This window comes from Lissotriton vulgaris, chromosome 5 (assembly GCF_964263255.1).
Source record: "Lissotriton vulgaris chromosome 5, aLisVul1.2, whole genome shotgun sequence".
Classification (NCBI taxonomy): domain Eukaryota; kingdom Metazoa; phylum Chordata; class Amphibia; order Caudata; family Salamandridae; genus Lissotriton; species Lissotriton vulgaris.
In genome coordinates, this window is record NC_141693.1 from 322945710 (window position 1) to 322961702 (window position 15993).

At 42.8% G+C, this 15993-nt stretch overlaps 1 protein-coding gene across 1 annotated transcript in view; it reads left to right on the forward strand.

The window, feature by feature from the left end:
• The window catches only part of PRDM16 (PR/SET domain 16), a 1072267-nt gene that overhangs the window by 600813 nt on the left and 455461 nt on the right, over positions 1 to 15993 (forward strand). The gene's annotated exons all lie outside the window — the stretch shown is intronic.

Below are 15993 nucleotides of genomic sequence, written 5' to 3' on the forward strand. Positions count from 1 at the left end.
CCATACAATAAAATATACTTTGACTTAATAAACAATCACGTTATAGAGAGTGGATTTCACTCAGCCTCCTAGGCCCAGTGAAGGCGTGAGTCCAGGGCGCCATTTGCATCATGGGATCAAGGGATGTTCTCTGATTGAAAATCATTTCAAAGTACAGAAAAACTGCGGTCCGCTTGTTAGTTGTGCATCATGGTCTTCTTAGCGCATCGTGCAGTCAGCAAATCAATGCACCCTTTAACGACTTTGGGTTCGTTTGGAGAGCATCTGCCTTCCGCTGAGCCGTCTGTCAATACTGGAGGCCATTATCCAATTTACAACGCAGCATCACATGCAAGAAATATGTCTATTAAATAATGAATGAAGGAGTCAATGAATGGAATTTGTAAAGCATACGGATACCTACCAGGGCGTCCAAGCTCTAAACAAGGTAGATGTGTAAATTTTCTCGCGATTATTCAAGGAGGAAAGTGACACAGGACTCACTAATCGAAAGGCACAACACAACAATAGACTTCAGATTGCCCTCTAGATCTCCGTCAGCAAACCCCATGACCTGTTGATGTCCACAATACCTCTTACCTTACACAGAATTTGTTTGAGTTTGATGAAACTGTTCTATCTCATTTGCTGTTGGATCACAGGCAGGCTATTTAGTTGCTTCAGAAGCAACACTACTCTACAGATCAAAAGAATCCCAAAGTAACAGTGGTCCATCTTGATTGCCATGTAATCAACCTTGGATATAATATTACTGTTTTGTATAGCATTAGGCTTGGTCCTTTACACTAATCTGGAAAGCAGAATCTCTTGCGTGCATGCATATTGTTTGAGTATGTAGTTGCTATGTTAAGTTGCACTATACCTTTAGAGTGCTTTACATGTATTTACATATTTATTAATTAACTTTTTTGATGCACAGCAAATGCCAAGGGCCCAGCTTCTATGCACAGCACATACATTTGACAGACAGACTAGTTTATTTTGTTAACAAGTTGGAAGACTGACAATAGTACACACGAGTATCACAAAGTCTGTTTAAAGGAGGGAGCCTATGGATAATGATGCAAACCTATCATAGTAGTGATCTGTTTAACAGAGCAGAGAACATGTGTAGAGGAGGTAAGCGAAGAGCATGCATGGAGAATCCATGGCATCAGGACACGCAGACAGAATAAAAAAGTGATTGCAAGGTGTTCTTGATCAATAGATAGACCCTTCATGTGGAAAGCTGGAGGGACCATGCAGTCATGAAGAAGAGATTTCATGGGTGTGCGAGTATGGGAAAGGTTGTAGGTGGTCTATTTGGAGTTTTCTGAAGTGTCTGCAATCACTTCACTGACAACACATAGCTAGAAGAGCTCTCCTCAAGGCACTCTGCATTGCCCACAGAGTCTACCAAGGAAAAGGACCGCTATACCTTCAAGTTAAATTCAAGTATTATAAACCAAACAGAACACTGCGTTCCAGGCTTTCACTGCTTATCATCATCATACCATCTTACCATAAGAAAGTTATAGGAGGCACTGCTTTCTCAGTACATGCCGCCAAGCTCTGAAACTCACTACTAGCCAGCATTAGAAGCAGTCACAAAGGGTATACACATCTGAAAACTGCTAACCCCTTAGGTGATGCGCACGTTCGGCGGCCGACGGCACCACTACCTCCGTAGTGCTGCCGTTGAACGTTCGAACCTCACCTGCGCAATGGAACGTCCAGCACTGGAGCTGGACGTTCCATAGCAGCTATGAGGTTAAAAACATGGATATTTCCGGGATGCGTGCACCACATCACATCCCAGCAACAGAGCCCAGAATACAGTTGCACCCTCAACAGCAATCCACACCTTACAACCCACCGATTGGAAAGAACTCAGTCAGCAATCTGCTTTCGATATGCAGGTAAGCTAAGAATGGCTGGCCTATGGCTCACCGTGGCATTATATTGATATGTCCTTGCAAAGGTAATAGTTATGTCCCACAATAATACTAAGTCATACTATTGAACAATTTAGAGGACTACAATATAATACTTCTTTTCAACTCACAATGACACTTAGATATGGGATGATAATAAAAATGCTCATCCCAAAAAATTGCTCCATTTCTTTCTCCCTCCAACAATGCAAGCTCGGGACCACAACTATACATAAAAACTCAGGTTGGACAACCCACTGCTGTAAGAATCTAAGCAGTTAATTAAATAAATTCCATAAAGAAACCTGCAGAACTGCTCTAAAGCTACCAGCATACTGAAAACCATAAAACTGCACGTGTGTCCCTCACACTTCATCATCCACCACACTGCTACACGCTGCATCCTGTGACATGATAACCACACCTCAGTGGTTATCACGTATGGCATGGAAACACTTGAGATAGGACCGAAACAAAGACACCATCATTCCTACCACACACTCTTCACAGTGTTGCAAGCACTTCAGTGCCCCACATGGGGTAGTAAAAGCTATATAAATGCAATAATACAGTGTAAAACAACTCGAGAAAATGAATGCGTTCCAGCCAATAGAGTATATATGGAACTGTGATGTGCGAGAGTTGGTGAATATGTGGGGCTGAGTGGAAGTGACAATGCTGATGAGTTAGGCATAATGAGAAATCAGAGGGACTGTGACTCTATAGATGTTTGAAAGGAAGTGAAAGGGAAAGAAACGTGAAGCGGCAGGTAGAGAAGTTACAATGGGTGATAAGGAAAGCTGTGATAAAATAAGTGAGCTCCAAGGCAATTCTTGGCTGAGCATGTGAGCTGATGTTGGGTCACATACAAAACTAAATAATTTAATGAATACATATATAGAGTTGAGTTGATCTGTATATGATGCAGTAGGCAAAAAAGAAAATATATTGCATGAAAAATTCCACATGAATGTGTAGTTTGAAAAACTACACATATAGTGCAAACTATCTTTGGACAGTTGTTTGCTTTAATATACACGAGATATGTCGGAATATATAAAAATCATGCAACATACTTGCTTAGTGTATTTTCCTTGCAGTTTGTAAAGTCGCGTGGTAAATGTTGATTGCGCGGTGCTTGTGGCCATGCCTCTCATCAAGTTTGACGGGTTACTTCTGCTTTTTCGACTCAAACCAGGTGACAATTGCACAAAAAATGTGAGCAGAAGAAAAACAGAAAATACAAGAAATATGCAGAACTAACAGTTGTGACTAAATGCCACTAGGGACTTGCCTTCCATTCTTGTTGTCCCATTACAACCATAACCAAGACCATAAAGGGGCTTGGAACCTGCCCATTGCTCTCTATTGGTTGGCTTTAGTGTCACTCTTCATTTGCCTGCTTATTTGATATCTTGCCTTGTCCATCTTGTGTCTGTCCCTCTAGTCTCTAGCCAATTTATCTATGTCCTTCCAAAGCTTACTTTTAGGGAACTACTTTTTTATTTTGTCCTAAACACTCCATGTGAGTGCATTTGTCTCTATACCCCCTCTATACTCAAAGTTGCTCTCGCTTGCCCGTGTGCTTCTTTCATGGCCTCTCTGTGATGCACTCACCCTTATGTGCATCCCCCCACGTTACTATCTCACCAGTGTGTTTCTCCCCCTCAACTCCATGTTGCTTTCTCTCTCACCTGTTTGCTTTGCTCCATGTTGGGTTCTCTCTCACTTGTTTGCTTTGCTCTAACCGTTGCTCCATGTTGCTCTCTCTCTCTCATACCTGCATGCTTTTCTCAGCTCCCACCCATAACCTCTGTGTTGCTTCTCCTCACCCGTGCCCTCTGGGTTGCTTCCTCCCACCAGAGCCCACGTTATTGCTTCCCCTACTCGTGCCCCTAAGTTGCTTCCCCCACTCATGCATCTCATGTTTCTTCTGCCTTCCATTTTGTTTCTGCCCCACCCACTTTTTAAAAAAATTCACAGTTTTGTTTTGTACTTTTTCTTTACTGATCCAATTTGGATCAGTAAAGAAAAATGTAAAAAAGTTAGTGCACATGCCTAAAAAATGGCGTGCCTTAGGCTTTTTTGTATTCTTTTGTCATCTTGCACAGCATCAGGGATGCTGACTAGCGCATATAAAAACCATGGGCATGGTTAATAGGACCCAACGACAAGACTTATTGGCTTTGCCAATACTTGTTTACAAGAAGATTTTTTGAATAATAAAGAAAAGTGAAACTTGAAACAGGTCTCTTGCAGTGACTTCATATTACCCAGGGTGTTTGGAGGGGTGTTGTTTTTGGTTTGTCATACAATCAAGAAGCAGTGTCTTCTCCACTTTTAAGTCGAGTTTTTTACCCATTATGGTCTTTTGATCGATGTGTTGCTCGCTATTGGGGTGAGTCATCGCTAACCAGATGTGATCATTTCTTTCACCGTTAGGAATGCCCTCTTGATGGAACTTTGCCAAAAGTGAGGAAATACATTCCTTGACTCTCTTTGTAACTTTGAAACATATGTGGTATATTGCAATCTTATTTAGGGCAATTGCCCACTTAACAAAATACGCAATAATTAAAGAGTATTCTACTAAAGCCTTATCTTACAAGCGAGACTCTGTGCATGTTGTTGGTTTTTCCCAAAGGAATAGAGAAAAGGTATTTGTGGATGTATCTGCTGTCTTTTGAATCACAAACACCTCAAATTGGAAAGTCCGCACATCATATTGTTCATTGACGTGGCACTGAGGATTGACTAGGATTTGTGCAGTAAAAAAAGGTTCGACTGAAGATGTATATACTTTAATCAAAATGGTGCTTGTGGTTGTCAAAAAATAAAAGGGTCTTCTGCAAGGCTCCGTGATGCATCTGCTTCCGCCTCCAGTTCCTCATAGGACATTCTTTAGGTTTTTGACATTTTAACCCTAGACCACAGGACAATCATGCATGTGCACTTATGGCCAGATTCGCAAACGTTACTTATACTTTTGAGTAAGTTTACACTTTAGAGTAAGTTTACTGCATTTGGTATTCATAAACTCCGAGTGTAACCTTACTTCAAAAGTGTAAGTTACATGCCTCCACCCACAGAGTAAAGCCATTGTCCTACTCTTGTGTGGGTGGGTGACATCCCTAAATCCCTCTTACACCTCCCTGATCCCATTCCCTATAGGAGTATGCCTGCCCGTTCTTCCCACCCACTTCCCTTTGTCTTTTCCACATTTACTACTTAAACCTATACTTATGTATGTGGAGACGCTAAAGTCAGGGTAGAGAACCCTACATACAAAAGTATAGCTAAAACTTACTTTTTACGTTTTGTGGCACTATAAAACGTACTACAAAGTGAAGTTTGTGAATCCGGCCCATGTGTTTCCTATGATATGGAATGCAACATTAAGCCGGGGTACATGGTTTGGAGGTGCACTTCCAGTCAGCCAAGGCCTGTGCAGATAAGAGCGGTGGAAACGATGAGTAGGGCAAAAAAATTAATGATTTAATTTTCACTGTTCTGTCTAAATCCCCCCCCCCCCCGGCCCTACTACTCTTTCCTGCACGAGCCGTGGCTGCTTCCAGCGCACCCTCTTTAACTAAACATGACAACCATGACCACACTGGGTTGTAGAGGAATTGTGGAAGTGGCAGCTCCCCACATAAAATTTTTCCGAATTTCTATCTGTAAAATTGCATCAACTTATAGGTGAAGGTACAAGGTTGGTTTTAGCTGCCGCTTCTCTACAGAACTAAGCCTTTTCTTTTTAAAGTAAACTTTAGAAGCGCTGTACAACCGTTTGCCTTCTCCTGTATGGATGGTGGTATCACCGTGCTCATCGAAATCCCTACCACTTGCCAGTACCCATGATACTCCTTACTGCCTCCCATCATACTAAATTTCAAAACATCTACATCCCCACACATAAAAACACATTTATTTCTATGGAGGCCTGAAACATCTTCAAGAGCTGGACAGCGGCCATCTCAGGAGGCCACTACACCTCCTCCCAAGTCTAAGAGCATCTCTTCATATCTAAGATTGATTTTTAATAAGTTCCATTAACTACGTACCCAGACATACTGGGGGACATAAAGGCACATCTCAAAAAGTTTGGCTACCTTTTGAAATGGCTTTGTTTATTTAACAGCAAAAAGCCGGTCTATTAGAAGATTTTTGGAAGCCATGCCGGTGAGGAAAGAGACCTCAGAGCTGTATCCTCAAAGGCTATTCCCACAAAGGAGGCTTTTCAAAATCAGGGCTTTAGTGCAATGGGCTATTAAAAAAATAATCAGATTGTGCATGCTTCCTTTCTGAAGTTTTTTCTGGCAAAACACACTTGGAGTCAGGGAACACCATTTTGTTTACTCACCGACAGAGGTTGCATTCTTCAAACCATTCCTTTGGAGCTAAGGTACTGCATACACGCCAAAGTTGTTATAATCAAGGTGTACCTCTCTTATTTATTCAATTTGTTTTCTTGTGTTCTCCAATGTTCTGCTAAGTCCCCATCCCAGGGGGTAGACATTGCTAGGTCAAATAACTTTATTTGCCTTATGCCCGCCCAAAGAAAACATGGTACATTCCAAAATCAGTATACTGCTATAAATTCTAGGGGATCTTCAGCCTCAGTCCTGTAGTGCAGACAGGTCCTAAAGTGACTCCACTGACCAAGAGAGATTGCAGAATGCTTTTCCAATTAATCTAATGCGGAATCACTGTAATTATGAAATTCTGCTGTTGCTGCATTTTCCATTGAATTAAAAATGTGCCATTTTTGCCACATAATCCATCATCTGCTGTATTAGTTGCAGATTTTAACAAAAAAAATTGTTACTAGCTCAAGCAGATCAAAAATGACTAAAAACGTGGTGACGCGTGTTGCTGCATAGTGGAATACCCTCTGTAAAATGTCACTGGTCACCTTTCAGTAGTATATTCCTGTCTTTGGGTGATATACTGGTACTAAAGAGGTGAAACCTTTTCCCAGACTGTGTTAACATGTTTAAAAATTACAAAATGATGTTGTAATACTTTCACAAAATGTGTTGCATTTCTGCACATAATTTCCCTTTTCCTGCCACATAATTTAGTCAACACTGCCACATAATTTGACCTTCCCCACTCACATTGTTCCAGTGACCTGATCTAATGTCTTATCTCTCTTGCCACTAGAGAGCTGACCTGTGAAAGCAACCTTGGTCGCACCCACACCTGCATGGAGCCTTAGAACATAAAAAATCATACACCCATGTCCTAAACAACCCACCCCAGCTTGGTACCGCATAATGCATACAATTTTTTATTTAAGCCAAGGGCAAGCCCATGTAACACAAAAGTTCCGACAACAGCAGCAAAGGCATGCTTAGATGTGTTTTAGTCGAATCCTTGGTTGTGCCCGGTTCGACTTCAGATTTCAATGTGCTTCCCTTAGAAAAATGTTTGCAGCACGTAGCCTGGCCGTCAAGGGGTTAAATAAGTCAGCTTCAAAGTAAGCACATAGCCCAGCCTCGCAGTGAAAAGAAGACTGATTATTCGCTGATACAGGCGAGAGCATCAAGGGTTGCAGCGTTTAAAGTCCCAGGACATCAGATAGTGCAGGAGATACCTAATAAAAAACAAATATTTAATTATAACTGTACAGCGCTATCAGCAGGCCATGGAAAAAGCCACACAGCTTTCCATTGTCTAATGAAAATCTGTGAGAACAGGAGGTTATTAAAAGGCATCTAAGTACGGGAAGACAAATAGGTGGAAAGCGCGAAAGGGGACGGTGTGTGGGTCATGTGCAGAAGCCAGAGATACTCTAGCTTGAAGGAACACGTAGTGAATTACCCTCACGACTGTGGTTTCACGCGACGAGGTGTTCAGGTAGAGTCAATCTCGTATCAGGTTCTCATTGATATGTGACTGACTGCCTTAGCACGGAAGCCTGTCCGGCTCAGAGACATTGTAAAGCATGGGTACTCACAAACATTTTCCCCGGGCCTCAAAGTACAGCCCTGGGCCGCATGTGAAGGTCAGGAGGGCCTCATGCGGCCCCCGGGCCGTACTTTGAGTATCAGTGTTTTATGGCATGGGCAAAGTGGGCCCCCCCTTTCAGCCCCCCCTCTCCCATAGAGCCATCTCAGTCATTGCCCTGATGACCTTGAATAATTCTTAACGCCTTGACCGTGGCGGCAATTCCGCTCCGGGCGTTCCATTGAGTGGGCGGGGCCGCGTCGGCCAACGGACGTGCGCAGCACTACCGAGATAGCTTGTTTTTTAAGTACCATTGTCCTTTAATGTATTTTTAACGTGGGTGATGTATTGGAGTCTATTACACACATTTTACAGAGAAATGTTTTTCAGCACCATGTCACAGCCAGCCATAAAAATAGTGTCTTTTAGAGCAAAACAGAACCTCACATATGAGCAATGGCAGGGAGTCACAAAGATTATTAACAATAATGTTAGTGAGCTGCTGCTGAATTATAATACGGAAAACACTATCCCTGAATATTAGATGTAAATACATTTAGAACTTGGACCAATGAGCCTGTGCCATGTCAGTGACCTGGCCAAAGAGGACATGAAAAAACTTAAATTGGATCATAAATTCAAAGCAGGCATGAACAGGGGCCCCCAAATAAGATTGGCCCAGGACCTTCTAAATCCTTAAAATGTTCCTGGTTCTGCTGCAAAAATGTGATTAACAGTTCCCCTGGCCTTTTGGCCTACAGAGGCACTCTAGAGGCTCTACAATTCCCTCAAATATCCCTTTGGCCAGTCTGTTCTGGACAGTAGCCACATTGAAATGAGTAGGCCTACCTTTAGCAACCTTGCAAACCACAAAGAAACAGATCGAGACGGTGGTAATACAAATGATGGTCGAAGGTGCAAATCACAGCCTCATTAGCGGTGGACTTTAAGAATCCGATAAGGCTCCCTTAAAGAATGCACTAGACCACAAGATTACAACCCTGTTACCAGCCACGCAGAGCTTGGCAGAAGGAATGGCGACATTTTCTAATCAGTGCCCTCCTCTGTTTGTCTTGGCAGAAAGTCTCAAGTCATCAGCGTATCAGAGCTCTTACAAATACAGTCGGCGAGATGCTTCCGGGTGTCTGTACCGCGGCAGTGTTATAGTAAATTTTGATAAATAAAGATGGCTGCCACTGTTCAGATAGTTTGCCAGTGCTTTCACTGAAGCTCCTTGAATGGGGGCTCAGGGAGTGCCCTGGCGGTTGCAGTGGGAATTCAGGTAGATCCTGACTAGATGCCAATGCCTAGCGCGGGGGCACTCCCTTCGGAGTAACCAGGCGCTCTATAAATTGTAAATTCATTCATCCCTAGTTGTTCCAGTGAAGCTGCTTTAATGGAAGCTCAATGAGTACCCCAGCCATTCCAATGAAGCTCCTTGAGTTGGAACTCATATATTACCCCCGCTGTTTGAAGAAGCTTTTTCACTGGAAAGTCAGATAGTTCCCGAGCTGTTCCACTGAAGCTCCTTCAAGGGGAGCTCAGGTAAGTCTCAGCAGTTATGATGAAGCTCCTTTAATGGGTGCTCAGCTAGTACCCCAGCCATATAGGAGCCAATGAAGCTCCTTTATTGGGAGCTCAGGACGTTCTAGAGCCTTTCCTTTCACCCCCTTCATTGGGAACTCAGGTAATATCCAGATTTGCAAATGAAACTCCTTCAGTGGGAGCTCTGGTAGAACCTTTGCTGATCCTATGAAGCTCCTTCAATGGTAGCCCAGTTGGTAACTCAGCTGTTCCAATAAAGCTCCTTCAGTGGGAGCCCTTCAGTGGGAACTCAAATAATACTCTAGACATTCCAATGAAGCTCCATTAATGGGAGACCAGATAGTGCCCCAGCTGTGTCAATGAAGCCCCTTCATTGGGAGTGCAGACTAGCACTTTGAATGGGAGCTCAGGCAAAAACCAGCCATTCCAATTCACATCCTTCAGTGGGAGCTCTAGTAATAGCCCCAGCTGTTTGAATGGACGTCCTTCAGAGGTGGATCGTGGACCACCATTCTGATGACGCTCTTTCAGTGGGAGGTCAGATAGCTCTTGAGTCATTCCAATAAAGCTCCTTCTAAGGAAGCTTACGGAGAATTCCATACATTCCAAGAAAGCTCTTTCAATGGCGGCTCGGGATGTCCCAGCCTTTCCAGTGCCGCACCTTCAGTGGGAACTCAGGTAGCCCCCAGCTGTCCCAATCAATTTTCAGTAGGAAATCTGATGGTAGCACAGCCGATCCGGAGAAACTCCTTGAAAGAGAGTTAGCAACCACTTTTTCCAATGAAACTCCTTCAGTGGGAGAGCAGGCAGTACCTCTACAATTCCAGTGAAGCTCCTTCAAAAGGAACTCAGGTAGTTACAAGCTGCAGGAAAGAAATTCTTTTGATGGGAGTGTAGACAGTACCCCAGTCGTTCTAGTGATGCGCCTTCAGCTGGAGCGCTGGTAGTAACCAGCTGTTCTAATGAAGCTCCTTCAATTGGAGCTCAAACAGAACCCAAGCTGTTCGAAAGGATCTCCTTCAATGAGAGCTCAGTTAGTACCCAGGCTGTTCCAAAGAACCTATTCCAATTGGAGCTCAAATAGTGTCTTAGCCTTTGCAAGAAGCTCTTTCAAAGGAAGGACAGGCAGTAAAAAGCCTTTATAATGAAACTCATCCAATGAGAGCATTGGGAGTAACCCAGCTATTCCAGTGAAGCTCCTTCATAGGGAGCTCATGTGGGAACCCAGCCATTCCATTGAAACTCCACCAATGGGAACTCAAGACATTCCCCAGCTGTTTCAATGAAGTTGGAGCTCAGTCTGTGGTCCTAAAAAATTAAACAAAAAAAAACCTAAGGGGCCAAGGTGGGGGTTCCCTTGGGCCTTGTGGGGGACCCAGAGGAACCACCCTGTGGTAAAAAAGTGTAAACGTGCTTTTTTGGGGGCGTTCCGTGGATCCAAGGGTTCACTACGACACCCAGCCCAACGACCCATGGCATCACTCTGGATCCACGGATCTGGAGTGATCTGGAGGGACACTCAGGGGAGTTGCGGAGGGTGTTGGAGAGGATCCACCAATTCACAGAACCCACAAAAAGTTTAAAAAAAGGGGTTTGGGCACATGCAGGGGTTTGGGGGCAGGGCCTGGCAGCACGGCAAGCCTTGCACCCAATCCCACGCTGTGAATGGCCAATGGCCAATTGCAGTGGCGGCTGCCCGCAGGGAGATGGCAGTAGGACATGGCTGCAGACCAGGCCTTGTGGCCAACCCTACACTGCACAAGGAAAGATGCCATACATGTGGCCAACCCCACGTGGCACACGGCTGAAGGTCAGGCATGCCGGGGGGTTGGCTTTATGTTTGATAATGAAATATTACTTTATGTTTTATTAGAAATTTTCTGAATAAAACCAAAGGTTAAGATGTAGTTAGTAATTGTAAGTATATTCTACAGAAAAAAACATAGGTTAAAAGGACGTTATAGTTTGGTGAAAATGTCAGTTAAAACATGCCATTTTAAATTAACAAAACCACTGAAATTCACCAGTCATAGTTATCTCAAGAACTATAAATAGCGCCCTAAGGTAACTATAACTAATGTGTGTGTGTGTGTTTGTGTGTATAGATAGATAGATAGATAGATAGATAGATAGATAGATAGATAGATAGATAGATAGATAGATAGATAGATAGATAGATAGATAGATAATTGTGCACACACATTCATTTTCTGTAGCAAAAGCCTGGCCTAAGGCCATTAGAGAGCTTTCCAACAGAACCTGACTTTACTAACTACACAACACATTTTTTCCCTTTTTAAGCACAAGGAGGTTAAGGGCCTTATTATGAGTTTGGTGCTCCATAGACAACCGTCCCGGCAGTGGCAGACCAATGGCGGTGAGCTCTCCGCCATATTACGAGTTGGGCAGATTGGCTGTGCAAAGACCGCGGCTGACTTCTGGCAATGCCAGCACACCCCCGACCACCGGGATTGCAGTAGGGGGAACGATGCCTCTATATTACGAGTTGACTTCCCGACGAGGCAACAGCGGGGGTCAGACTACCGCCAAAAGGTCAGTACAAACGAAGGATTTTTGGGGAGATACTTACCCCTTTCCAATTCTTCCAAGCAGATTTCAATGTGGATCCCTTTCTCAAGGTCCCCCTACACAGGAGCATCTTCACCCAGATTAATACGACCCCCGTCTTCAGCAAATTACAGGTTAGTGCTATGCTACCATGTACCCATTACTGGGATTGCCCACATTTGTGTGGTACGCCGGCAATGGGTAGATGGTATGTTTTCTCATATATTATGCATATGTGTGCATTCGACACATCTGCAGTCGGAAGGTTCACATAGGCATTAATATATATGGAAATACATTGACCACCGACGCAAGACTGCTGCAGACACAACGCTGGCCCCTCAGGAAACTTGTAATACGGCAGTCGGAATGCCACAAGTGCAGCGGTCACGGACAAGGTACTTCGGCCGTTGGACCGCTGAACTAGTAATAAGTCCGTTAGTGATTTCCCCATTGTCATAGGATATGCTGAGTCGAGACCAGAATTAAAACCTGGTGCCCTATCTTCCAAAGTCGGTAGTTCTAGTCACTAGGCCACACATAAGATATTGAAGGAAAGTTCACTTGTATGATGCAAGGAGGAGTTCTTCTTGAAATATCCCCTTAGGGATTTATCCTTCTGAAGTCGATACCTGCAGCACCAGTTTAATTTGATTATACTTATTGTGCTCATTAAAGTGCTTTGAGAGCTACACCAGGGTATATAACACTATATATATATAACGGGGGTCTCCAAACCGGTCCTGGAGGGCCGGATCCATGCCAGATTTTTAAAATAACTACATGTATCTCAATGGGGATGTCCAAAAAATCTGGCATGGATCCGGCCCTCCAGGACCGGTTTGGAGACCCATGACTTAAGACAATGATGCAGTGTTGTAAACCTGTGAAGGTATTTTGCAAGCACAGATCGAATTCAATGGTCTCTTCTTGATATTAGTATGCGCGTATGTGACTTATGCCACGTTCATCCCTGAGGCTAGCCCCACCTGGGGAGGCATCTGAAGATCTTGATCGCAGGAAACACCTGCATGAGACAGCAGCATGTGAATGCCGTGTATTTGTAAGAGAAGAATAGTGAGGGAAAACGTATCATTAATCACAGCTCTATTTGGCAAATGTCAGAAGGTTCAGGTGAAGAGTGCAGCTTTGCACAACGAAGCAAACAGACAGGCACACCAAAGGAGGTTCTGTTTACCAAAACGAGCTTCGGGATTAGAGATGATAGCAGCAGGCGGCTCACCTGGAGCGGCAGCACGTCCTCTCTTGTAGGCAGCGCCCGCCATTTTGAAAGGAAGTGATAGGCTTTCCGGCTCAGAAGATTTCCCTTTAATTGCACGGGTGAATGGTACTGCGCATGTGCCTGTCTGAATCCTATAGATTCAGTAGGATCTATGTAACTGCCCTAGCTTGCTGATACCCAGCAGATGGCTTAGCAATGAGCTAGCACTAATCTTTGCCTGGAAATGGTGCATCACAAATGAGCCTTCAATGATGGCCCTCCTTGTTGATGATACTACTGTGAGAACACTATAATCTTCACGAGAGTTAGGGATATCGATGGCAGAGATCAACGACATCTCACTAATCGATTACTGGGACCCATTTCACATTTCCATACCCATTGAGAAGAATTTAAAACTTCTAGGGCAAAGATGTTCTTCTCGACACTCAGTCTCAGCAATATGAACCATCGGTCGAAGTGTATTTAATGGGAACATGTTATCTTGAGTGCAATGGGGACGGGGTCAGTAAGCGTGTGGGCGGGGGTCAAAGGTGTGGCTGAAAAAAAAAATAATATTCTTCAACTATTTTGTTGTTCTTATACCTTCAAGCAACTGCATATAAAATGCTGCACACCTTAAATAAAAGATAAATGTAAGTTAAAACAAATAAATTGAATATCCACAAAATCCGCAAAAAGATTTAGATCTAACATTTTTGAAAGTGCTTCCAAAATCTAGATTTTAGTAATGTGCAGGCTGGGCACAGCACAACCAAGTTTATAAATTGCATTAATTACCTCTCAAAAATTCTAAATCTTTGTCAATATTTCATCCTCCGTATTAGACAATTGCTAAGGAAATGGCCTACATCCTTAGTTGCTTGTCGGCACAATCTTGATAGACATTGTCATGGGAAATTTGTTGAGTGGTTGTAGTGATACATGTTTCTATAAATGCTATTTCTCATCTGTAATACTGGCTAAGATCTCTATTATTTTTGTAGAGCAATTATGACTTGTATTTTTTCATGTTTCACCACAGCCAGTGTGGTGGGAGTGGGAAGTGACTAAACAAATGTGAAACATATACTATAAGAATAGGTAAAGGGTGTGTATTCACTGTGAGAACATTTAAGTATCTATATAATCTTCAGGCTTGGATATGAAATATTCAGAAGAAGCTAAAAATTGAGTTGCAGGTTAGGTATTTAAATTAAAATTATCATATTCTTCTCTTAAGTGATGTAAGACCTCATCCAGAAAATTAATTGCATAAAAATGCTATAATACAATGCAAGACAGTATTGCACACAATAGTGATTTTTACTTTACCGGGCACCACAGTAAAAATTGATTGTAATTAAGTTTGGAAATATTTTTTGCACTTAAAACAAGAGACCAAACAGGAATACAGCCAAAAGATATGCGCAAGACAAAAAATATACTGAGATTTAAGGGAGAGGTTTTAATGCATCAAATATGATGTGAACAGGAAGATCTGAATGAACTGCAAAATTAATATTTACAAAAGGTGGAAGGAGAACCATCCGTCTTACCTGTCATGTGATTTGCAACTAACTTTGACCTTGTAGGGATAGTAGGTGCAAACTGGGGCTTGGCGGCTGACTAAGAGGTTACACCATGCAGAGAATAAAACAGATATGTTCCTTGAAACAAAATGACCTCCAGTTCGGCAAAGTAAACACACCTGGAACCAATGACGTACGATACTTATGTGGGTTGAAAAGCTTTTGATACCCTAATTCCAATGAAGTGAAAGACCTTAGTTCTGCGAAAGAGAAACATTGTGTGTATTGTATTGTAAAACGAAGTTAATCATCGCAGGGAGGAAACAAATGAAGGACAAATAATGTCAATCACTGGTTTTCGATTGCTTTATCTGATTGAGCTAATCATTTTTGCAGTGTTTGCAACACTGTGGAATGTAGTTTTTTACTGATAGGTGTAGGATATGGTTGAAGGTGTTCAGGTAAATTTATTGCTTTTTTGGGCAAAGAGAACCCTCAGTTTCATTCTCCCGTATTGTTGAACGAGGTAGAATATTTTTGTATGATTTTGAAAATAAAATCAGGAAACACAACAAGTCCAATTAATACAATACAATACAATATAATACAATACAATAATAAAATTAGTTATAATCACAGTTTTCAAAAAAAATAATAAAGTTGCGAATTTCAGTGTGGCTACCACCTACAAGGAGTCGTGGGGCGGGCAAATGGGAGATGGTTGCCAATGAACAACATTGCCAACATGCATTACATTATCATAACTTTAAAACGGTAATGTGATGCATGTTGGCGATTTGGTGCACATTAAATATGCAATAAATACATTTAAGACATTAAAAACAAAAGAAAACTCACCTACCTTGTGGCAAATCCGCTGTCCTGTCTGGTGTCCTTCACTCCTCCAACAACGGCCCCAGAGAACTCCTCTGACCAATCTTGGTGCAGCTCTCATCAGCAGCATGAGGATTGGATGGAGCTGGCTCTCTCAGCGTTCCAAACAGCATTAGAGGCCTTTGCTCGGTCTTAACCAGGCTGTCCAAGACAGCTATGTTAAGAGGTTTAAAGCTCGCATGTCTGGCTGGCCATCACCAGACGACCGGCCAAAGGGACATGGGGAATAGATTGATCAGAATTGCCTGAAACTGAACTCCAAAACTGAGGTAATTCTGTTCAGTCAATGCAATGAAACTTCTCATTGTGGAGATTCTGCCCCGAATGAAGAGGTTCCCCCACAACTGCAGGGTTTCTGCCACAAGTG